At 38.5% G+C, this 25715-nt stretch overlaps 1 protein-coding gene across 5 annotated transcripts in view; it reads right to left on the reverse strand.

Annotated features, from left to right (window-relative positions):
- Window positions 1-22633, reverse strand: part of APBA2 (amyloid beta precursor protein binding family A member 2) — a 368344-nt gene extending 345711 nt beyond the window's left edge. For 3 of the 5 annotated variants that reach the window (XM_078151178.1, XM_078151177.1, XM_020968667.2), the window contains exon 1: window positions 22545-22633. The gene's annotated coding sequence lies outside the window, so the exon portion shown is untranslated. Of the gene's footprint in view, window positions 1-22243; window positions 22343-22544 lie in introns of those variants that run through there. The other 2 variants (XM_020968668.2, XM_020968666.2) reach the window with 2 other exon arrangements.
- Window positions 22634-25715: the final 3082 nt, after the last annotated feature.

Genomic DNA, 25715 nt, shown 5'->3' on the forward strand with positions numbered 1-25715 from the left:
CAGAAAGCTGGTTGTTAAACATCTACTAGCACACCACTACAGAGGGTCATTGCAGAGCAGCATTTGAATAACACTTGATCTAAGCAAGTATACAACTTTCTTGTATTATATACGGATCTATCCACTTCTGGACATGAAAAAGAAAACAGGAGTTAAGATTAAAGAATGCACAAGCAAGAAGTACATCTATTCAGCGTACTGGAACTTGAACTAGAAGTCTCCTTTCCTTTCTTCCATCGCCCAAACCACTGATTAAATTGTAAAAAGCATCATATTAGAATTAAGAAATCGGGATTTGAATCTGAGTTCTGTCATTTATTAGATAACCAAGGCACATAAATTAACCTTTCTAAAACTCGGGTTTCTCATCTGTGAATAATGACACGAGTTCTACCTACCTCACAAGATTATGATGAGAAATAAATAAGGAAATATTCAAGAAAGAACTTTTGTCAACTGTAAAGCACTAAACTTATAAATGTAAATGGAGTGGGGTTTTTTTGGTTTGGTTTGGTTTTAGTCTAGACCCATGGCCTTATTTGGACAGGGAACAACACCCAGTGAAAAAACTCTCTCCACTAATGCAGATCAGCAACTGGTCAGCAACTTATATTTTATTTAGAGAGACTCCAGGGGTCACTGAGAGGTTAAACGATTTGTCCATTATCACACATGTTAGAGAGATAGATAAATATACAGATATAGGTATGTATATGTGTATGTATGTATGTATAAACATAGGTATATGCATCTCAGAAGTGAAACTTGAACTCAGCTCTTCCTAATGCTGAGGCAGCATTATTACACCACTCCCAAACTAATACTTGCATAATAGGTAGAATCATAATCCATTTCTAGTGTTCTCTGAATGAAGGAGCTTTCTAGAAAAGGACATTTGAGGAACAGAAAGGAAGGGGAAAACAGAAGGGAAACCTAAATTTGAAACTTAGTCTTCGGATAAAGCTGGGGGATGAAGTGGGGAAGAGAAGTATACAGTGCTAAAGTCCTAAATTTTCACATACAGACTTCTACCAAGGACCATGCAGTATCTCCAATTAAACAATTTTCATTAATTAAATTAGTGCTATTGTTTTCATTAGTATAATGCACTCATTTTATGGGGGGGGAACAACAGTAAGGGAGGGAAGGGGTTCCTTTTGTTGTTTTGTTTTATTTTTGCTTTGTTTTAAATGTAGTAATTAGAGGGTTACAGAAATGTTCTCGGCAAGTCACTTAACACCATTTGCCTCAGTTTCTCATCTGTAAAATGAGCTAGAGAAAGAAAGGGCAAACCACTCCAGTATCTTTGCCAAGAAAACCCCAAATGGGGGCATAAAGAGATGGGTATGACTGAACAATACCACATTCCAAGGTAGTTGTGAGGATAGATGACATAATGTTTGTAAAGCACTTTATAAACATTGTCAGTGCCTGACACATAGTAAATGCTATATAAACGCTACCATGTGCAGAAGACAAATCATGCCCTTAATTCAGTATATATTAAATACCTACTATGCACAAGAAGGCATTGTGCTGAGTTCTGTGTTATAAGGACTCAGTGTTATTGACAAAGAATATAAAGTTAGAGGGACCATGAGGCCGAACCAATGAGGTAATTTTAGAGTGTCATTTTATACAGGTAATTCTCACTATAACTTCAGTAGGTCATGTAACAAACTGCATTTATTAAGAATCAAATATTCCACTGGTAATTATTTTTGTTAAAGTTCATCTTTTTTATGCAAAAACAGATTGTATCTAGATAGAACTTAAATTACTATCTAAGCTAGTTAAATATATATAATGTTATATATTATGCATATATATACATATATGCAATTATGGAAAAACATTTCAGGTGCCTCAATATTAGTGAGAAGTTAATGTAGTCATTAAAGTAGAACGATTAAATTCTATGTAAACTTGGTTTTAATATTCATTCCAGAAATGATAAACATCAAAGGTCAGTCAATTAAAAGTTGCCCTTTTCTACTCTAAAATCATCTTCTACTTTATTTAATATGTGTAATTTTAGATGACAACCCCTTTTACAGCTTCAATGCATTTTTAAAATTTCTGGCTTAAAGGCCTTGGATGAGTGATACATCTTATTTGTTTACGCATATTTTAATTATGAAAATAACTATAATAAATTTTAACTATGATAGTTACCTCTGTATGTTTATATTAGCTCCAATAGCTTTCTGTGAAAGATGTATGAAATAGTCAAAGCCTTGGAACCAGCAATAACCTAAACAAAGAAAAAGACTAACAAAATAAGAAGTATGTTTCTGTTTCTGTTTACAAGTCTGTTTCCAAAGGTTATTGTTTCTATCATGACTATAGTGACCTCTATAGTTTTCTCCAACTCTAAAGTTTTAGGTTTGTGACCATTGCAAAAATGAAAACGACTGATTGTGTCTGCATATGCCCCCATACCTCCCATGACCACGTAGTCTATAAATGCACCTAAATTTTTATATATCTTGCCAAACAGTAACTTATTTATTATTATTGATGATCAAGGTAGAAACTATCAATTAAGCAAATAATTAACCTTAATTAACAAGTTAAAATTAATAAGCAACACAAAAACATGTAATTAAAGAGGTAGCTAAGTACCATAGTGGATAGAGTCCTGGACCTGGAGTCAGGAAGACCAGAGTTCAAATCCAGCCTCTGACAGTTATTACATGTATGATCCTGGGCAAGTCACTCGACCTCTGTCTCAGTTTCCTTAACTGTAAAATGGGGATAACAATAGCACCTATATCACAGTGTTGTGAGGATCAAATGAGATAATATTTGTAAAAAGCTTAGCACAGTACCTGGTACATGATAGGTACTTAATAAACGCTTATTCTTTTCCCCCTTCTCCTGAATGAATTTGTTCATTGTTCCCCTAATGCAAAAATCAGATGTAACATGAACAGAATAACACTGCAATTGAAACTCAGTAAGTAAGCTTAGGGAAAAACTTTGCCTCTCCAGGTTTTAAATTATTCTAGCTATTTGTTTCTACAGTAACATTTTTATTCTTTTTGTTGTTATGATCTGAAATATATCTTGTTTCTGTGTTTTCTATCAGCTATATTTACTTGATTTGTTGTTAAAATGCTATTACACAGCTGTCTGCTAAAAACTGCAGGCACAAAGTACCTCCAAATTTGGTTGCTCTAGAACAGTGGGGTCAAACTTAAATAAATATAGGTGCCACTAAACTGTATATAACGATACTGTCAGGCTGCCTATTGATTTTAGAAAACCACATATTAACATTATCTATGTTTTATTGCATTTTTATCTTGTTAAATATTTCCCAATTACATTTTAATCTGGTTTGGTTTGGATCGCTGGGGGCAATGTGTTTGACACCTCTGTTCTGAAACACCACAACTAAGAAAGCAGAGCAGAATTTTTCTGATCAAGAATGACATTCTAATCCCTTATGAACAGTAAAATGTTTTTGCACAGGATATACTCACAAGACCAAAGGCCAACCAACCAATGAATTCTTACCTTGGAAGGTGAAATCTAAGTTAGGTAAACTAGATAAAATTAAGTCCCCTCTCTACCACATTTAAAGGCTTGACCAGTTCGTATCTGGTTTACCACTCTAACGGAGTTAACGCATCTTATATGCAGCAACAGAAGCAAGGTAAAGCTATTATTCCCTTGAGTCAAATAATCTCTATTTTTCCCCTTCAAATCGTTATTTCTAATTAGATCAACAATTAGCAGAAGGGCTCCAGTTATGATGCATGTGTGCAGCATAATAAAGACCAGCTAAATGACTGCTCAGATATCTGCTTTACGGAGATCTGCTGCTGAGCATTTATTTACAGATTGCAGTAGTAATAAAAGTATTGACAACTCCTCCTCCCCTCAAGGTGCTCCTAATAGGAAATCTCAGCATCCCTACAATTCCACTGTGCATGATGTGAGGAGACAACGGAGAGAAAAAGAGGTATAGAGACAGGGGAAGATGGAGCAATAAGCCAAGAATTCTTTTCAACTATGAGAGAAATTTGGATTTGAGATACTTTGACTGACATCTGTGAGGCATTGTCCTGTAATTCTTGGCCAGTCTATAACCAGAGAATGAGCACCAGCCCAACCTGAGTGAAAAGGAAGGTACAAACCACATGGTGCCCTAAGAGTATCTGAGCCAAAAGAAAATCCAAATATATCCTTATCGTATATAATGGTATAGGAGAATGGAATGAAAGCTGGCCTGGAAGTCAGGAAACCAAAATAGATTCCCAACTTGACCATTATCTACTTGTGTGACCTTGGGGAGTCACAAACCCACAAACCATGCCTCAGTTTATTCATCTGTAAAATGAAGATAATCATACTCACACCTACTTCACAGGGTGGCCATGAGAAGAGCACTGTGTAAACCTTAAATGTCAACGACTATTATCAGTAAGGCTCCCAACCTTTTAATTGTCGTGGACACTGTTGGTAATTTAGAAAGGCCTATAGACCATTTTCAGAATGAAGTTTTTAAGTGCATGAAATAAAACACATATAATTACAAAGGAAACCAATTAGGCCAATCCTATTATCAAAATATTTTGGGGGAAAAAACAGGCTCTATGCCTAAGGTAAGAACTCCTGACCTAAGGTATCTTTCAGCTCCAAATTCCTTTTGAAAATGTTCTCTTTGGAAATCAGCTTTATGTGTAGTAATAAGAGTAAAAATAACTAACCTTCATATAGCATTTACTATATGCCAGGCACTGTGCTAAGCACTTTCCAATTATTATTTCCTCTGATCCTTCCAACAACCCTGGAAGGTAGGTGCTATCCCTATTTCAATATGAGGAAACAGAGGTTCAGAAACTTGCCCAAGGTCACAACAGTTAATAAGTGTATAACTGAGTGTGTACAACTTAAAAAAAGACTAATTAGCGGTCAAATTTCTTTGCCTTCAATTTATCCTCAACCATCTTAACCATACCACAGGTGTCCACCTCCCCCCTGACTCTTGGGCCATTATATGGTATTTTTTTATAATTCAAAACACCAACAGACTCCACATCAGATAAAAGCACAGAGGAAAGACATTTTTTGGACGTGGCCTATCTAAAATCAAGGTTTGTGTTTCGTTATCATGGCATTTACACCAAGAGAAAAATGCCTCCTTTTCAGAAAGCCAAAGCACCCCTCTCCCCAGCCCCAACCCCACAGGTTTAACAAGAAGACGACATTGTTGGGATCTGATTCTCCTTTGTAATGATCAGTCTGCGTGCTCTGACTCTAAAGAATGGTGAAAGCCTTGTGGTGATACAAGAAAACCACACATTCCAGCTAAGACCCAGCCTGTCATTTGTATTCCTCTCCTAAAATTCTTTGGTGTACATCCTTGCTTCACTGACATATTTTCCATATTCCATATTTTCATGATTCTGTTTTTCAAAACATAAAGTCAGCTGAACTTCAGAGGTTAACAATATGTGAACAAATTAATAGCATGATTTATGGCTTGCCATAGAATTTTGTACTTATAGAAGAATACTGACAATTTAATCTAAAAAACCTGTAAATCTGTTAAGGCTAAAAATTAAACATCCCAAGCAAGTCTGCTGGCATAGCAACAACCAGCCGTGCTATATAATAAAGAGTCTGGAGCCAAAGCCGATTGTAACTGGACTCAAAAACAGGAGATCTGGGCCTGAATCCCAGCTCCCCCACTAACCCACAGGATAGTCCTTGCTAATCAATTCACAGTTCTGCACCTCAGATTTTCTGCTTACTCTTCCAATGGGTGTAAAAATTATCTTGTTGGCAAGTCAAAAGTTAGTCAATAAACAAGGACTGAGCATTTGTGTACTTGGGAGGTCAAGAAGAGGAGCAAAAAAAATGAGGATCTAGTCCTTCCCATCAAAGACTGACAGGCTTTGGAGGGATGGAAAGCAAACATGAAACAACTAGGGAATAAATTTACAGAGTGACTTGAGAGGCCCTTCATTCAAACTTGGTAAAGGCTCCTCCATTTCAAATGCAAATTTCACAAAACTCAGGCTTGGAAGAGACCTCAGAGATTAACAGAATCACAGAATTTCTGAGTTGCATAGGATCTCACTAGCCAGCTGATCCAACCATAAAAGCCTTTCCTCAAAGATCCCCAGGGAAGGGGAGCCTCCAGGGACCATCTATCCCACTTTTGGACAGCACTACTTGTTGGGAAATGCTTGCCAATATAGTGTCAAAATCTGCAACTTCCACACATTGCTAATATTTCTGCACACTAAGACCAAGAAGAAAAACTTGAATCCCTCTTTCACAGCTCATTTTAATACTTGAAGATAGCTATCATGCTTCCCTCGCCTAAGTCTCCAGACTAAATAAGAGTTCCTTCAACCAATCCTCCTAGTTAGCTAGGTGGTACAGTGGTAAGAGCTGTCACTGGATGTAGGGTGAGGAGGACCTCAGTTTAAATCACACCTCAGACAGTTGCTATGGATGTGACCTTGGACAAGTCATTTAACCTCTCTTAGCCTCAGTTTCTTCATCTGTAAAATGCAGATAACAGTACATCACTCACAGGATTATGAGGACCAAATGAGATAACATATGCACAATGCTTTGCAAACCTTAAAACGCTATATGAATGTTAGTGCTTTCTAACATTATCATTATAGGATGAGGAGGAATAGAAACCATGCCATCCTGACAGCCTTCTTCCATTTCTTCAATGTCCTTCATAAAACATGGCACCCAGAATTGTTTGCATGTTGTCTCCTCTGTTAGACAGTGAGCTCCTTGAGAGTACAGACTATCTTTTGCCTCTTTTTGTTTCTCCAGAACTTAGCACAGTGCCTGGTAAATAGTAGGTGCTTAATAAATGTTTACTACCTGATTTCCAGATATGGTCTAACCAGGACACAGTACGGTGTCCCGATATCCCAAGGAAATAATTTCCTTATTCTGAGGCAGCACAGTGGATAGATGCTTAAACCTGGAGTCAGGAAGACTCAATTTCAAATCCTGCCTCACAGGATCCTGTACAAGTCTTTTAACTTTTTTGTCTGTTTGAGCTTCATCTCCAAAATAGGGATAATATCATCTCCCAAGCTTGTTATAAGAAAAAAAAATTTAATAATATTTGTAAAGTATTTTTTGCAAACCTCAAATATATAAATGCTAGTTATTATTATTGTTTTGGATTAATAGTAACATAGCCTAAAATTACATTAACTTTTTTGGCTACCATCACTACTGTGAACCATTTTGGCTACTATCACACTGTTGGCTAAGCCTAAACTTGCAGTCCACTCATACCTCCATGTCTTTTACATATGTATATATATATATATATATATATATATATATATATTTAGGTACCTCCTCCATCCTCTACTTGGGCCACTGATTTTTGAACCCATATATAGGAGGGTATACATGTGTGTACGTGCATATGTGTATGTGTATATAATACATATATATACATATATATATACTTTGCAGCAGCACAAATAACGACTTTTAGATTTTAATTTTTAGACTGAAAGAACTCTGATAGGATTTGGCATTTGTTATCCTTGATTAAATTAATGGCACAGTATCGATTTGAGTTCATACACAAAAATCTTCTTAGATGAAATCTTGCACACCTAAGAGCATCTCAGAGAAGGGAATGGTATAGGGAAAAAAGCATGAGCAGCTCACAGAGCACCAGATGAAAATAATAGACACAGACGGCAAGAACAGGAAAGAAACTTACAATTTCATGCTTATAAAATGAAAGAGCCATGCCCTTATTATGTAGGATTTGTCAAATTAAGCCAAAGTATTTATAAAGTACCTGCTTTGTGCCCAATGCTACAAGTTACCATCTTACTTTACCAGTACTTTAATGAGAAGGGTTGTACTAATTATGATAAATGTGTGTGTGTGTGTGTGTGTGTGTGTATAAAAGTGTGGTTGTTTTACAGAATCAGGAACATTTCCAATCTAATCCAATCCAATAAGCATATATTACACACTAGAAACTCCAAGGCACTGTAACAGATGCTGAAGACAAAATGATCAAAAGAAAACCCTACTCTTTCCCTTGAAGAGCTTACAATCTGCTGAGGCAAGTCCAAGTACCCAAAAGAGTTCTAGTCTTCATCTCACTTCTATTTGAAACTATCAGTTCAATACCAGTGGAAAGAATAGCAGACTTGGAATCAGAAGACCTAGATAATACTTCTTCATAAACAACATTAGAGATACAGTTCATGAAAACGTGCTGGACTACATCCATGGTCCCTACATTTCCAGTTCTAGATCCTATGATACATTATTATGTTTCACCAATATGGGCTGGCCATAGGCAAAATTCTAAATATGTAAAATTTATTTTTAGTGCCCTTTCACCTTTACCACCAGCCCCTTTTGTGCTCTTAGCATCCTTCCCACATTCTAGATGCTTCTTTCTCCCATTGTCTCTGTTTTATTCTTGCTCTCAACTTGCTAAAATAAAATCTTTATAAAGTGTAAGCTTGTAGCATTTTGTTGGTACCTCTATCATGCATTTACATTCTAATCCATATGTTATTTTTGACCAGGACTTATTTCCCCAATTAGGCTCTAAGATCCTTAAGGTCACAGACTGCTTCTCATCTCCATACCACTCTTGCCAAGAATACAGTGCCTTGCACATAGCAATTACTTAAATAAATTAATGTTGTCAAATGTTTGTCAAAATGGTTCAAAGTATGACCCTTCCCACAGATGTTCAAATTTCCAAATTACACTTGTAACGTAGAAGGCATTTAAGAGCCAAAAGAATGAAACCACAATTCAATTCAAGGGACATTTCACAAGCATCCATTTCAAGTCACTATGCCGATTATATTAACAAGCAATGGATTTCATATTTGGGTACAGGGGTTCTGCCTGGTGCCTCTCAAATCACATCAAGTAGTCACCTACTTTTTATATGGCTTCAAGACACAGAATACTACAATCTCCAAAGAATTAAAAATCAATACCATTCAGAAGGCAATGGAAAACATAGTTGAATAAGCAGGATATAATCCATAACAAGTAAGGATTCGCAAAGAAAAAACACAGTAAAGGGCATCATCAAATCAAAGTATAATTGACAAAAAAAGGATGGGCTGTTCAAATAGGAAGAGTGAGGGAGAACCATGAAACAGCCTGTATACTCCACTGTTACCCTTACAATGTCAAGGGAAAGTGAGAAAGCCTGGAGCATATTGGGTAGACTTCCTACAGTGAATTTATGAGAGGATACAAAAGTAGCAAAGGAAAGTTGGGCATGGATGGGTCGTGATTGCTTCACTGGAAGGAGCACATACACTGACACTGTGGAGCTGTCATAGTGGTAAGCGTTTAGAAAGAAGTCACCTCTTCTACCTACTCATAAGGTCAGCCCTGCTGACACTACCCAGTCTAATTCCCAAACTACCAGTAGTCTCCAAGTCACTCATTTGGATTCAATGAAGAAAAAAAATAAAACCTGTTACTACATCTCCTGACTCTGATGGGTTTTACCCCAGCTCCAATACTTACTATAAGTATAAGCACTGGCAAGTCATTGAGCTTCAGGCTCCTAAACTGTAAATTGTGCTACCTATGTTACAAATTTTATGACATGTCTTTTTTGTACCCTTTTAAAAGTGCTATAGAAATGTGAATTATTATTCTAGTTCCATTTCTGTGTTTGTTTCTATACCAGATTATCTTGGACAACCTTTCATTTTTTCTATCTTTAAATCACTTTTCTTCTTCTAAAGAAAATACTCTTCACAAGAATGTAATTCATATTTCCTAGTATTCTATGGATAAAGAAGACACCGTAACAAATAACTAGTGTCTCCTTTGAGTTTGTCAACTGCCTAAGCAAAAACAAATGACAAAAACTGAATTTAAAAGAATAATGCATCACCTAGAATGGCCAACTACTTAAAGAAGAAAAATGATTCTTTGCTGTTATGTACAGAACCTCACATATTGTGGATACTCAAACTTTTCATGATGATAAACCCAGGATGAGGATGATTGAGCTTGTTTTTGTTAAACTGTTGATGGTCCACAAAAAAAAGTTACTCCGTGAGCACAGACCCCTGCTAGTTGTGACAGCTATCCTGTCTCTCAGCAGTAAACAGATGGTAGCAAAAAAGCACCCAGTCATTTTGGTCAGGACCAATACCGGTCTAAACAAAGACGTCAAGTGTGCTTCCCCAAACTAGAGGTAATTTGAGTGAGATGCTAAATAAAGCGGCATGGAGCCAACTTTCAACTTTTCCTTGGACTTAATGGTCATGGATGTTTTACCTTGAATGTCCTGGCAAGCTATTAAACAGAAGATATAAATATTCATTTTGTTTCTGTCACACTGTTATCTTTGATCAGTCATTTACTTTCCCTGTTCCTCAGTTTTCTCACCCCTCCTAAGGAGATAATATGATGTCTGTTCCTTCTTGAAAACCTTTCAGCTAAGCTCCCAAACAAAGGAAAAATGCAAAGGGAAAAAAACTGACGAATGTCCAACCAAGTGATTCTTTTGCTTGAGAGAAAATTGAAATCAATAGTAAGGTTTGAGAACATCTATTGATTTTAATCATTCATTTTCAGTACCACCATAATCAAAAACATTTTTAACACCTGCTTGGAACTGTGCAGAACAATACTGTACAGAGCCAGCTGAATAGATTCTCTGTCCTCTAGGTCCTTGCAGTCTAAGACACAACAATAAGGTAGAACGATAAATCAAAGTCAGACATGACAAAATGTTACTAAACAAGTACATAAGCAAGATGCATTATACTTATGTACAAGCAAAGAGCTAAACATATTTAGTGGTTGCAGTAATTGTAAAAAGAAGATAGGGACAGAGCAGGAAAAAAGGGACATGTCACTCCTTTAGCAGTGTCCAACTCTTTAGGTAGAAAGTTAGCATGATATGCAAGAAAACAATGAATCTGGGAGTCAGAAAGAAACATATCTGAGCCTTAGCTTCACAGCTTTTAACGATGAGACCCTAAATAAGTCACAACCTCTCTAAGGCACCATTTTCTCATCTACAAAATGGGAAGGATAGCCAACAATAAGAGCTCATAATAAAAATTAACGTTTATGTAATTCTTTAAGATTTACAATTCACTTTACTTATATTATCTTATTTTAGCTTCACAATCCTATGAGGTAATTCTTACAACAATAGGGTAAGATAGGCAATGTAAATATTACTGCCATTTTAATAATTATCCTTGCATTGTCCACCTACTGAAGGGAGTCCATAGGATCATAGATACAGAGCTGAAAGGGAAGACATCTAGTTCAATCCCCTCATTCTACAAATAAAGAAATTGAGACCCAGTAAGTTAATAGGCAGTTAGGTAGCATGGTGGATAGACTGCTGCACTTGGACTCAGGAAGATGAATTCAAATACTGCCTCAGTCACTTATCTGGTAACTGTGTCACCCTGAGAAAAATCACTTGACTGCTGCCTGCCTCACTTTCCTCATCTGTAAAATGGGTCAGACATCTACCTCACAGGGTTGTTGTGAGGAAAATATGAGACACTATTTTTAAATGTTCTGCAAAATTTTAAAGCACTATATAAATGCTAGCTATTATTAGTTTATCAGCTATTAATCAACTTGCCCAAGGGTACACAGGGAGCAGGCATCAGAGATATAAAACTCTGCATGGGAGACCTCAGTTTCCTCATTTATAAAAGGATGGAGTTAAACTAATTAGCCTCTGAGATCTTTTCTAGTTCTAGACCTATGATCTTCTGACATACTGCAAAGCAGCTTACAGTGAAGCCGTATAACCATAGAAGAAAGTAAGTAACAGAATGAGAACACTGCTGACCAGCCACAGAGAAGGGCCCACTCATTTTGACCGACAACATCAAGTAGACCATGCGGAAGCAGCAGAGAGATAAATAATAATAGCTCTACACCAAAGTGGTAGCCCTGAAATGATGAATTGTTCAAACAATCAATATTTACCAAGCCCCTGTGTGCACGGCACTGTGTCATGGGCCATGGAAGACATAAAGAGTTCTAAAACATAGCAACTGCTCTCAAGGACAGTGTATGCACAGGAACTACATATATTCAGATGACCTCTAAATTCCTTTCCAGCTCTTTGATCTAAATACAAGGCAAATAATCAATCAACAAGCATGCCTTAAGTGTTCCTGATGTGCAAAGCACTGTTCTAGGTGCTGAGAAAACTAATAAGAAAATTAAATTGCCCCTTCTCTCAAGGAACAAGACAAATGCTATGTGAGAAGAACATAGAATAAATGCTATACGGAGCTCAGAGCAAAGAGATGGCCAACTGCTTGTATTATCAGGAAAGGCTTCACAAAAAAGCTGGAACTTAAGGTAGCTGCTGATGGATCAGATTCAGATCAGCAAGTAGGAAAGTAGGAAGCATGCCTAGTGGGGGAAAGAGCATAAAAGCAAAGGCTTAGAAGGAACATAAGCATGGCTAATTCTGGGGAGGCTAAGACCAAGCAGGCTTGAGCAGAGAAAAGATAGTAGTGGAGATAAGGTTGGAAAGGGTTACTGGGACCAGATCATAGAAGGCCTTAAATGACAATATAATACATTAGGACTTTATCCTGTAGTCGTTGGGACCCACCTAACAGTTTCTGAAGATAAATGGCTGACTTTTGACAAATGCAGAATACCACAGTAGCAAAGACCTATACAAGTTGCACACCTTGTCAACACAGAATCATGCTACCATGAATCCTTTTCTTTCTGAAGAATTTGGCTGCAAGGCTTAAGAAGTAAAGCTAATATTTAACCAAATTAGAGAAATTAGAAATTCCACAGAAGATCATACTAGGTTAGATCCCAGTCTTTGAGGAGGCACCCTCACCAGGACCCAGAGGTTAATGCTTTCAAGGAATCCTTTAGCATCCATTCTGAAGGACCCCCATACTATAACTTGTGGATCACTGAGGGCTCTTCCAAAGAATCCTACACTACCTGAGTCATCACAGGTTGCTGGTGAAGCCCTTAGCCCCATAGCATTTACCTTCTGAAAAGATAGGACTTTCTAGTATCACACAACCAAAATTTATCTTCCTACCGTAGAACACAAGCTATCACTCACATAAACATGATATTCTTCAGGCATCATTTTTTAATCTTTCTAATGAATGGGCATATTCACTGTTCTGAAGGAATTAAACTGCCTAAGTTTTTTTTTTCAGATACACAACACCAACACTCCCAAAATCATCATCTCCACATACGAGGGACAACATATAATATTTTCATATGACTAACAGCTGATGTCACATACTTGGGTTGAGGCTCTCCAAACCCTGAATAGCAGAGAACAGAAGAAGTCCATCTGATAATCTGCGGGAGAAGGTAAGGTAGATGTTTTTCCAGAATGCCCCAGGTCCAGATGAGTGGACTTTTTTTTAAAAAAAATTCATTTTCCAGATGATTGCTTCAATTCTTTGGTTATACTGATTTCTACATGTTTTCTTCCAATTCATTTCGTACAAATGAAAAAATAACTATTCCAAACCCAATATGGAATAGTAATTGAGGGGGAAAGTGATATATTTTAATGAAATTTCCAATGCTTACATAAGAGAGTTGGCCTTTGATCAACTTCTACCTCACTAGCATCACCAGAAAGATCTTTATGTCATCACAAGGTTTAAAACTAACCATAAAAAGGAATTTGGCCACACCTGGTGCTACCAAGGCATAAGCATCTCTTCAAGAGAGTCTAGAAAGAAACAACTCTATTGGTTAAGCAAACAAATTAGTGACCTTCCTGGGAGTTTTAAATAGGTAGGTGTACCTGCCAGGGGGTGAGATTACAATCCAGGAGCTGCCTGTGGAGAAGACTCCAATAAGGGTTAACAGGAATTTTTCTCTTCTCTCACCCTCTGTGTCCACATAGCTTTGGAGGGGAGCTACTTGGCCACTAGGAGACAAAATATCTAAGAAGGACCAGAGACAAAGTCTCAAGAGAGACACAAATACAGAGAAAGTCATCAGCGAAGACGCAGTAACTTCAAGCATGGAAATCCCTGGCAGCAGAGAAGAGAGTTGTGCTAATGGAGAAGTCCCTTAACTCCTCAGAAAGTTACAAATGATGTGCTGCTCTGCATTGGTACAGACCTACAGTGATGAAATCACAGTTCTGGAATACCTCTATCAGAACAGAGCATTGAAATGGATGTTCCACACAGGTCCATTTGGTGAGGGAGTATTCTCCTCCTGCCCTTCGCTCCCATTTTTTTCATCTGCTTGGAAGACCAACAGCGATTTCAGAGCTTGGGAAACTGAGCAAGGTGGGGGAGGGAGGCGGAGGGAATGTCCAGGTTGTTTCTTGAAAGGGAAGCCTCAGAAATTATTCATAAAAAGTGTGGTTTTACAACAAGAAATTAAGTGGGAGTTGCAAAGACCTTCTAACCCTAAGGTAGCTATCAGTCTGGGATAAAGACACAGACTCTCTTAGCCAGACAAAGCGAAATTCAAAATATAGATTTAATCTTAGCCTGGGGACACTCTGCTGGGCTATGGTGCTAGCTCATAAATCTGGCTACAACTAAAAAGACGTCAGCTTGCCCTTATCAGAGAAAGGCTTCCTAGTAGGAAGGAGCTGAGTTAGACAGCAGGTGCCTTAAAGAGATGCAAATCAGAAGTTGATAGCAGAGAGAAGCTCGGCAGATACCAACCGAGAAACAGCCAACAGTGAACAGTGAACCAGTGTCTGGTAGCAACCCTAAAACCATTAAAACAGCCCTTGGCGGAAACTACATAAACAAAGGGATCAGACCAGTGTGGAAGCACCACAATGACCCTGGGGTCAACAAGACTTGGATTTGCCTCCCACCTTAGACACTGTGTAACCCTGAGCAATTCACTCAATTTTCTCTGAGCTTCCATTTCCTAATGTGTAAAATCAGAGGGTTAGACTGGATGACTTCTATGACCCTTTCCAATCCTAAAACTATACCACCAAGGAACCTCAGCACCTGCAGTACTATAGATGTTAGTGATCCCCGAGCGTGAGAGCGTGTGCGCGCGCGTGCGCGCACACACACACACACACACACACACACACACATAGCCATGCACCTTTCCTGCCTATGTGCTTCTCCACACAATTTCTCTAGGTCACTCATGATATGTTTTGGCGGGATGGCCTACCTATGTTTTTTTTAAACTGTGGCACTTCATTAAACATTTTTTAACTAATCCTGTCCTCCATGTTGTGGTATTAGTTACAAGTCAAGAGCCATTACAGCTTCCCTTGATTTGCATATTTTACCCAGGAAAACACACTCAATACCTAACCCCAAGACAGTGAAAACACTCCTAAGGGTAAACCCTACTTGGGCCAAGCTGAACTCAAGCCAAGTCCCCTTTGCATGTAATCCTTTGCTTTGGCTAGGGAAATGGGCTATCATGGTATACTGAGAAGCATCAGGCCTAGCAAAAAGAAGATTTGGGTTCTAGTCTGGATAGGCATCTAATTAACCATGTGACCTCAGGCAAATCACCTAGCCTTTCAGGTCTTCTGGCTTCTTTAGCTATAGACAAATTGAACTAAATGATCTCTAAGGTCCCTTCCAGCTCTTAAAATTCTATGGTCCAGGTGTGTGGCAGTGAAGGGAGGAGTATGGCTGGTGATAAGATTCAGCTATGATTACTCAACATGCCAGAGCTAATTTTAGATCCACTTATTGTCAAATCTCAATTAACCAGCTGAACAGTCAGACAGATTGTCCCAAAATAGTATACAGTCAAATCACTAGCTAAATCAAGGATATGTGATTTTATCAGTGTGATTTCTCCCTACACTGATAAAGCTCACAACTACATAAGGCCTTAGTGGATGGTCTTCATGATTTGGAGAATGGCTGCAAATGTTCATCACCCAGTGGCCAAGCCTCTAGTGAAAAACTGCTCCTGACCTAATTAAGATGATCTTCAAATGAGAGATAGGCCATCACTATGGTCATGCTTGAAATATTTCTGGCTTGACACAACATCCCAGAGTTCATGTTGTCCTTGCATGGTATTTCAGAATGAAAAGCTACCTCCATGCCACAATGAGATACTGGAATAAGACCCTACTGGAGGAAAACATGGGATGGTTCTCTTTAATCATTTTTATTTTATATTAGCATGCCAGTTCTTCCAGCAGATTGACCCTTCCTAATTATATTCTGCTTTAGCCAATATTCAATTCTTTTACATAATTACTTGACAATATACCAGTTCATGTCAAGGAGAAATCCCCATAAGCACTTTGGGTAGCAGAAAACAGCAAAAGTTTATTCTGAATAATCCATAAATTCAGAAGTAGTGTGGTTTAATAGTGGATACAGGATTGAGTTTGGAGACATGAAGACAGATTCAAACCTCAATTCTTAACACTTACTAGCTATGTGGCAAGTCACTTAACCCTTATATGCCTCAAGCAATTCCCTAGGACATATCTACTGAGACATAGCCAAAGTGCTACTACCATGGTAGACAAGTTCTCCCATACTAATGAGATCTCAGATCTTTCCAGTATTCCTGTAATCCATAAATTTGTATGCAGATAATTAAGGGCTGTCTGAAAGAGCTTAATGTAACAATTCCATTGAGGTTAGGAAAAGAAAGTCAGGGGAGCCAGGAGATCCACAAGTCAAAAGAGTTGGCTTGGGCAATAATTAAAATAGCTCCTCATACTCTTTCCCATTCTGTTATGAAAAACAGGGCCTGCCACCAAAATCAGCTCAAAGTCCAATTTTGCCTATGAAGGTCTGGTATAATAACAATAATAACAAATATATCCTGCATGTTCAAACAGCTTTAAAATTTGCATAGCACTTTATAGTCATTCTCATTAGACTCTTACAGAGTAGGTCACATGGATACTATTATGCTCCTCTTACAAAAGAAGAAACTGAGACTCAAAGACCGTAAGCAACCTGCCAAAGACCAGATAGCTAATAACTATTCAAACCCAGATCTTCCCGACACCGAGTCCTACGCTCTCTACCCATTAAGCCACATTGCATCCCCTCAGTCTTCTGGGAAGGTGGCCATTCTAGAACACCAGTTGGAGGACAGGCAAGAAAATACAGAAAGATGTGATGAGGAAACAAATAGGAAACAAATATTTGTATTGGTTTTTTTTTAAATTCAATAACCCTTTTTTTCTATTCTTTGTTACAAGGGATGGCTTTCTGGGTGGGGAAGAGAGAAAGTGCTTTATTTGGGAACAAAGGTGATATAAATGTTTTAAATTTAAAAATAAAAATAAAATTCAGCCATCCCCTAGGAAGAGTTAAGGCAAATTCATGCTTTCCATAAAGAGAAGATCATACAGGGAGGCAGATAGATGGCATAGTACACAGCGTTAGACTGGGACCCAGTGAGACCTGAGTTCCAGTCCTCCCTCAGACACTTACTAGCCACATGACCATGGGTAAATCACTCAGTCTGTCTCAATGGCAATTCCCTTATCTATGAAATGGGGATAACAGTAAAATCTACTTTGCAGGTTTGTTGAGGATTAAATGAAATAACACACATAAGTCATTTTGCAAACCTTAAAACACTTTATAAATGTTAGCTATTATTCTTCTTATGATGATGAGGAGGAGGAGGAGGAGGAAAACGGAAGCAATGAGAGGAAGTCTGTCCTTTATCAGCTGAATGACCTTGAACAATTTATTTCCTTCTAAGCCCCAGTTTCCTCACGTGTAAAATGAGAGGGTTGAACTAGATCAGTAATTCATAAAGTGCAGTCCAGGGGAACCTTAGCTGGCCCCATGACCCTTTCAGGGAGTCTGTGATAATCAAACTATTTTTATAACAATACTAAGATGTTAGACTTTCTAAGATGATACATTATCAATAGATACAACTCATATAACCCTTTGGGAGGGTCTTCAATCATTTTTAAGGCTGTAAAAAGGTCCTGAAACCAAAAAAGTTTGAGAACCCCTGGAGGCAAAATAGGTCTGGGACCAAGAGCTTGGGCAGATGCAACAGACATGATCTCTTAAACCCTTTCTAGTTCTGCTTTATGATGGACAGAACATCTATAACACTAATAACTTACATTTATTTATCACTTCCCAGTTTTCAAGGAAATCACTTTTCTCACAACCCTACCAAGTGGTTAGTTTAAGTATTATTATCCCTACTCAACAGATGGTGAAACTGAGACTCAGAGTTTCAGTAGCTTGCCCTGGGTCTGAGTCAGTATTTGAACCCAAGTCTCAGCTGACCAAAAGAACAACACTTTCCACTACCAAATGTGGTCTTAAATTCACGTTCTTGTGAAACTGTTTCAATGTGGAGGCCAAAGAATAGCACAGAAAGAGAAGCGGGAAGTGCCAACCATAAACTTCCCTTCCTATCTAGGGCCCTGGTGCCTCAGCAAGCACATTAGCCTGTGTCTACTAAAAATTACCTGCATTTGACACACTGTTATAGTTTGCCAATGCCCCATCACTGCACTGAAGTTTGCAATTTGAAATCACCAATATTGTTCTTATAAAGGGGTAGCCTAGGAATTGGGTCAACTATGTTGTAGACTCTGCCACCAACTTTTTGAGGAACCTTAAGCAAGTTATTGAATCTGGGGCCTCAATTTCCCTATCTGTAAAATGATTACTGCAATGTCTTTTGTGAGTATTAGAAAATGATGGCATTAAAGGTCTTGCTCCTAATATAGAACCACTGATAAGGGACTATGACTCTCTCTAAAGTTTTAAAGAGAAATATCTTACATTTTCCCCCCTCAATACCTAGCCCACCCTGAGCCCAGTGTACAAGAACAGCAGTCTGATATACAGAGCAATATTGTTAGTGATGGCTATTTTTGTGCCTGAGGCAAGGCACCATATTGAAGCACAAGAAAATCAAGAGGTTACAAGGGAGAAAGGAACAGAGGTAGACCAAGGCTTTGCTAAGGAGGAACACTAGCTACTGAGGAGTGGAAGGGGCTGAGGAGAGGAAGAAGCAGTATCGTGTAGTAGCTTTCTATTTTACCTAATTACTCTTGCTAAGTGCTAACTCAGTTAAACCTTCTAAAGTTTCACCCCAGGACAATGCTTTGGTTACCCTTCCTTAGTTACAGTTCTACTAGTTTACATATTAAGATATATCCACCAAAGCTCCATCAGTGAGCCCTCCCCTCAGATTTCTACCCTTATTCTAGAAGCAAATACAACTAGCGCATCACACCAATTTTAAACAAAGCTCAACCTGATGGCAACATCACCAGCAAATGTGTTTTTCCTCTAAGTTCTTCAGTTGTGTCTAGGAAAAACTAAACGTTTTAGCATAATATCTCAGCTTCTAAAAGGTGTGATGAACTTCTTTTTATAATTATCTTTTATTTTTACTTAACATTTTTTAAAGTTCAGTTGACAAGTCAGATATTTATGCTGTTCTATTTCACAATCCATCACCACCAATTACTCTTGTGAAACTTTAAATTGAAAAAAAAAATACTCCATTGAAAAGGTTAGAGGAATTCCAGGTTCAGTATGTACCTAAGCCAGAAATTCATACCTAACCCATGCACAGAAAATAACATTACAATCATGATAAATCCATTGGAAGTTAATTAATCCCTCTTCAGAACTCTCTCTTCTCTGGAGGATCTGATAAAGATCTACCCACATAGGATCTGATAAGCCTAGGCATTTATTCCTAGGTGCCTGAAAACAACTCTTTGGAAATATAAAGTGAATTAGGAGGTGACTACTCTAGTTAATAAACAATTGTATTTAAATATCTATGTGACTTAGTCAACAAATAATTGTTGAATCTCAATACTATTTAATGGCATCATATAGACCTGGCTTGATTCTTCAGACCATCAAATACTGGAAAGAATTTCTTTTCAAATGCTTATTAATCATACCCGAGTTAAGCTCTAAATGAAGAAAGGTAGAACTGAAAAACAGCAAGCTAAAACTCATTTCCTAATAAATTGGACATTTTCCTCCCAAGTCAAGATAGATTTAATACCTTCTTGTAACTTTCTGCCTGACTTCTCTCTCTATCAGGTCCTTTGAATATTTATTCCACTCTCTGGTCCATAGGCTTCTTAGCACAGAAATGGAAGTAGTGACATTCAAAGCATCAAAGAGGTCACGTGACAGACTGCATTCTCAATACTGCTTCAAAAAGTCTCCAGAAGTCACAGCTAAGTAAACTCAAATCTGCAGTCTGGGGGGAGGGAAGGAATGACGGCAGAGGAAACAGGAGGAGTGAAGAGGAACAAGATGGAAGAAAAGAAAAATAGCTCCACCTTCTCATCCCCAGATAATAACAAAAACATTGTAAAAAGCAGCTGCTACTTCATGTAGGATACTGTTTTTAACCCAAAGGGATGATAATGGGGAACAACATATATAATTCTCAGCACTTCCCAGGTAGGACAAGAAGTGTGAATTTCAAGAAAACTTTTCCTTTTTAAATCCCTAAACCCCTGGTAGAAAATGATTGCTAAAACTTCAATATTGCCTCACAAAAGAAAAAAAGCTCTGAAAGGGGGGGGAAGACAGACAAGTGGCATAAGGCATCAACCACTACACAGCATCAAAATTATCATTCATATGTAAACATATTTTAAAATTATATTACATTTTGATACTGTATTTTATGTTTTCCAGGATAAGAGAACAATATACAATTACAAATATCTACTTTTTTGTACTTCCCCTAGAAATCCTAGACTATTCAGGCAATCATTATTTATGAAAGAAAAAAACAGGTCGAGACTAAGGCTCAGCATAATTAACAACTCATAAAACTGATACTATGCCTGAAATATCAACAACAACATTAATGCAAAGGAGACTGATCTCCAGATCTATTTTTTATGTCCTTTAACAGTGTGCTAATTCAGATGACAGTCTATTCTCTGAAAAAAACTAAAGACTCAAATAATATTTTAAAAGTTATTTAAAGATGTGTAATTTTTTAGGATCTTGCTATTCATCACCTAAAACATTGGTTTTATACAGCAGATTTAACAGAAAGAAATCTAGCTAGATTACAAAGTATGTTCCTATGTAACCATAAGTACTAAGAAGCTGGGGGGGGGCGCCCCGCATTCCTATCAGATTGGTATATGGGGGGAGGGGGGGAGGCAACCTTTTATGTCCAGGTCAGGATGTAATCACAACCAAAGAAGGGTATAGTGAACAAGCCAACTTAATAAATAAGAAAACATAACATGTCAGCTGTTAAAGTATATCATGCCAATTCCTCCCTATTGAACGTTCAGCACCCGCATACAGTACCGTTCTTCCCTGTAGTAATATCAGAATCCTTTTCATTGAGTCAAGCTAAACCTGGACCCAAAAATGCATATTCAGGTTTGTCACACTGTTTATCTCAAGAAAAAGTGATATGTATGATTTTTAATTAGGTAGCTTTTCCCTCCAGACCTCATTATAAAGGAAAAGGGGAGGGGGAAAAAAAGATCAAAAGATCTGATTCAGTTGCCACACTAGAGGCACGAAAATCTAGAGACAAATACAAACTCAGAGAGGTGCTGAGTTACATGGGGACTTTTATGCCATCTTCAAGTGCATTAAGGAAAATGAACTTCCAGCTATCCTGCAGCGCACAATAGATGCAAATAGGTATGACTTAGTAGAGGCACATTTATTTTTAAAGCACAGCATCCCATAATACAGAGAAAATGACCCTCTCTTTAGAAGACATTTACTTACTCAAAGATGCAAGGGAGAAAAACGGAGGGGGGGAGGTGTAAAAGCCTCAAAACATACCACAATAAAAGACTTCCAAAGAAAGAAAGGGGCTGAGCCCATCAGTAAGCAGCACCTTTCTGGGATAAGGATATTTCCAACTCCCTAATTATTTAGAAATGAGGAAGATGCCGAAGCAGCAAGGCTTGTTTTAGCCCTCGCCCCCCCCCCGACCACTCACCCCACCACACTATCTACCACAATAGCAGGAAGAAAGGAAAGCTGTTCCGTACCAGTCAAGAACATTCTCTGAAATCCATCCCCTGCATACATGCAGCAGGCAGAACTATAAACACCACCACCACCACCACCACCACCTTTCCAGATAACACATCAAAGTGACAAACCAGAGCAGACTACTCCCACATTAAAGAAGCCCTGAGACAGCAGCAAGTCCCCTCCACCCCCGGCCCGCTCCGCGCGCGCCTCCTAGTCCTCCTTCCCCTGCCCTGCCCTGCCCTGTCCTCCCAAATCCCCTTCCCCACCTGGCTCCCTATGCATCGCCGGTAGTTGTCTGCATGCTTTACCGGGGTGGCTGGGGAATGCGATTTGGTGGCGGCAGCAGCATCCCTCCTCCAGACGCTAGGGCTGGGAGGAGGGGGGATGGCAGGGGGGCCAAGCATGCACTATTCCCCGGACTGGAAAAACATTCATCCTCTCTCTTGCTGACCTCTCCGTCTACTTTCCATCTATCTTTACAAATACCAAGGTAGGTCCCATCAGGCACAAACATAAGGGCTTGCACTCGCTTGACAAGTTAAGCTTTATTTCCTTTCTTCTCCTTACCTGTCTTGGGAAATGCTTGAATGGTTTTCCCCCCACTCCCCCCCCACCCTCCTGGAGAAGACGAACAAGGGGCAGCTGCAACAGCTCTTTTGTGTGACTGCTTGAGAGCCACACACAGAGACTACTAATTAACCCAGGAAGCTGAATAGAGGACAAGCCCCGGGCACCCCAGAATCTGTATAACTCAAGCTGCTCTCTAATGCTGGGAAGGGAAAGAAAAAGAGAGAAAACCTCCCAACCCTGGATACTGTTGCTAGGCCTGGCAAAGCTTTCTTTCCCTCCTCTCCCTTCCTTCTGCTAGAGGCCTCTAACCTTCCTTTCTCCACAGCTGCCTCCCTAACAGGAACTGGAGTTTAATGTTTCCTGATGAGACCACGGCATTTGGAAAAGAAAGTCGGAACAGAGTCGTCCAAATTCTGAACAGCGGTGACTTCCTGGCTATGATCACTACTGAGGTAGTTTTCATCTCAATGAGGCCACCCTAGACATTCATCTGGGTGTGGGTCTAATACAGAGAGGAATTAAAAACGCAGAGGGGCAGGAGTGAGATCCTCAGTCCCTTTAAATTGTGTTCCATAGATAAATGTTACCATCTAATGAACCTGTTCCACTAACGATAACTAGCTTTATTCCAAAGTTTATTAATTCAAAATATATTTCTCAAGCACCTATCTGTACACGGTAAGTGTTTACTAAATGCTAGTTGCCTAACTGACTGACCTAATATATGCAAGGCATTGTGCTAAGCATTATGAAGATCAGAGGAGGCTTGGATTGTGCACCCCCAAAGCAATGACATCAGGAAAATGGTAACACCAGGGGGCAGCATTATACAAAGCAGAAGGAATGTGTGAAAGTCTCGATTGTGTTTGTATCGGGTAAGAACTGCGACAATTTTTTCATCTAGGGCAAAAAGGAGAAAAGGCTCATTCCCCCCACATCCACACACCCCACCCCCATACTTCAGCGCTTCCAGGCTGTTGAAAGGGGTGGAACCATGCTTCCCTATGAGATAACTCAGGGGGAGATATCAGGTTCTTTGTGTTCTTACTGCCCTCTAAATTTTCTGCCCTGCAGCAAAGGGCCAGTTCCCCCACCCTAGTTATAGTTCAGATGCCAGGAATGACATTGCCACTTATTTCCAAATGACTTACTCAATTTTTAATATATATTCAGAAGTCTTAGACTGGAGCCATATCACATATGAAACCTTAATTACAAAGTATTTGGTATAGTCTTTTAATGTAGATTTTACAAAATCTAAAGAATCTAAAGGAACTCTACTTTTTAGTTACAAAACCACCCCAAATACCCTTACCACATAATAAGCACTTAATAAATGCTTTTTTCCATTTGAATTTAATTACCAGTCTAACTTTATCAAACCTTGATGTATGCCTAATTTCATTTTTAATGCCAATAAGACTTTAGCAACATAGGACAGAAATGATTTAGAAATTTTGAAAGTTCAAAGTACTTTTTTATTTTCTTTCTAGGATAATCTGGATTAAACTTTGGCAATTTGTATTTGGGCATCTAAAGGAGACTGAACACCTATACTAAAAGATAGCCAAAGTAACACCCTATATGGGTATTTGTTGTTGTTCAGCCCTTTTAGTCGTGTCCGACTGTTTGTGACCCCACTTGGGGTATTCCTGGCATCAACACTGAAGTGGTTAACCACTTCCTTCTCCAGCTCATTTTATAGATGAGGAAACTGAGGCAAACAGGGTTAAGTGACTTGCCCTGCATCACAGAGTTAATAAGTATCTGAAGCCAGATTTGAACTCAGAAAGATGAGTCTTCCTGACTTTAGACCCAGCATTCTATCCATTACACCACCTTGCTGCTTTCCATATGTGTATAGCAACCTGTAATTTAACAAAGATTCCCTTTATAGTATTACTGACAAGTGGCCAAACAGATTTTGCTTGATTCTACTTTTAGATAGCTCTGATTATTAAAACATTTCTCTTTACATGAAGCCTAAATCTCTAGAAAGTCCTACTCCCAGGCCTTAATGACAGAATGGAGTTGACCCTGAGTTCTTAAAGACAATGCCAGCACAATACTGTCAGGTTCTACTATACTGGTAGGGCTTCAAGTATTTCCCCAATAACAAGGACCAAACTAGCTAATTATGGAGATGCACATCACCAATAAGCTGGCCACCTAGTGATTAAATCTTTTGACTATACTGAAACAAAGAAAAACACTTGTAAAATTTCTCAGTCATGTGTGTCTCTCTCCTGCTTCTGCAATGGTAGAGCCAAAGTGATGAGAAAAGAGGCAGAAGTAGCTGAGATTCTTACAATCTAGCCCCTGCTTAGATTCCTTAAGGGTCTGGCCAATATGAGGGATGTTCTAATAAACCTTGTCTTTGGCTGAAAAAAAAAAGAAAGAAAGAAAAGAGGCAGAAGAGCCTAAGAATCACAGACTTTAGACCATCAACAAACCTCAATTTGATTATTGATACTCTAAATGTCAGATTCTTGTCCAGTTTTGAAAGGAGCATTCTTCCTATATAGGAAGCCAGAAGAAGCTTGATAGTAAGATGGCTCACAGTAGTTGGTGGAATGAGTTGTATCATATGCCCAGAGACTACAAGAAACATTATTTCATGGAATGTTTTCTCTCTGCAAAAATACCACCATGAAAAATAATTGCAGTTTGTACACCAATCTGTGTTGCTGAGAACAAAGGGGTAGAGAAATTTTACAAAGAACTTGATAAGGCCCTCAAGTCAAATGAACATTTAAAATATTTGGTGACTTTAGCAAAATGCAGGAAAAGGTGAACATGAGGAGAAATATTTGGGAAAGTATGGTCCAGGAGAAAGTAATGAGGAAGGCCAAGGACTTGGAGATTATATGGAAATGGCAGGTCTCTGTATCATGAACACTTCTGTCTAAAGAATTGGTAGGCACTGAACATGGGAAATCCAAATAAAACTATAAAGAAGAAAATAGATGATATTTTAAATGATTGATGTAGGAGTTATCCCTAATTCTGTGTAGTATCAACTCATCAGAGCTAAGATTAAAATTTATAAAAAGAAAAAAAAAGGAAAGAAAGAAAGGAGAAAATGCATAGTTTGCAACTAAGACAATTTAACCTCAAATTATTTAAACAAGTTCATAAAAGTAAAAAGTTAGAAATAGACAAGAGAAA

This window comes from Phascolarctos cinereus, unplaced genomic scaffold (assembly GCF_003287225.1).
Source record: "Phascolarctos cinereus isolate Bilbo 61053 unplaced genomic scaffold, phaCin_HiC Scaffold_3;HRSCAF=262, whole genome shotgun sequence".
Lineage (NCBI taxonomy): Eukaryota > Metazoa > Chordata > Mammalia > Diprotodontia > Phascolarctidae > Phascolarctos > Phascolarctos cinereus.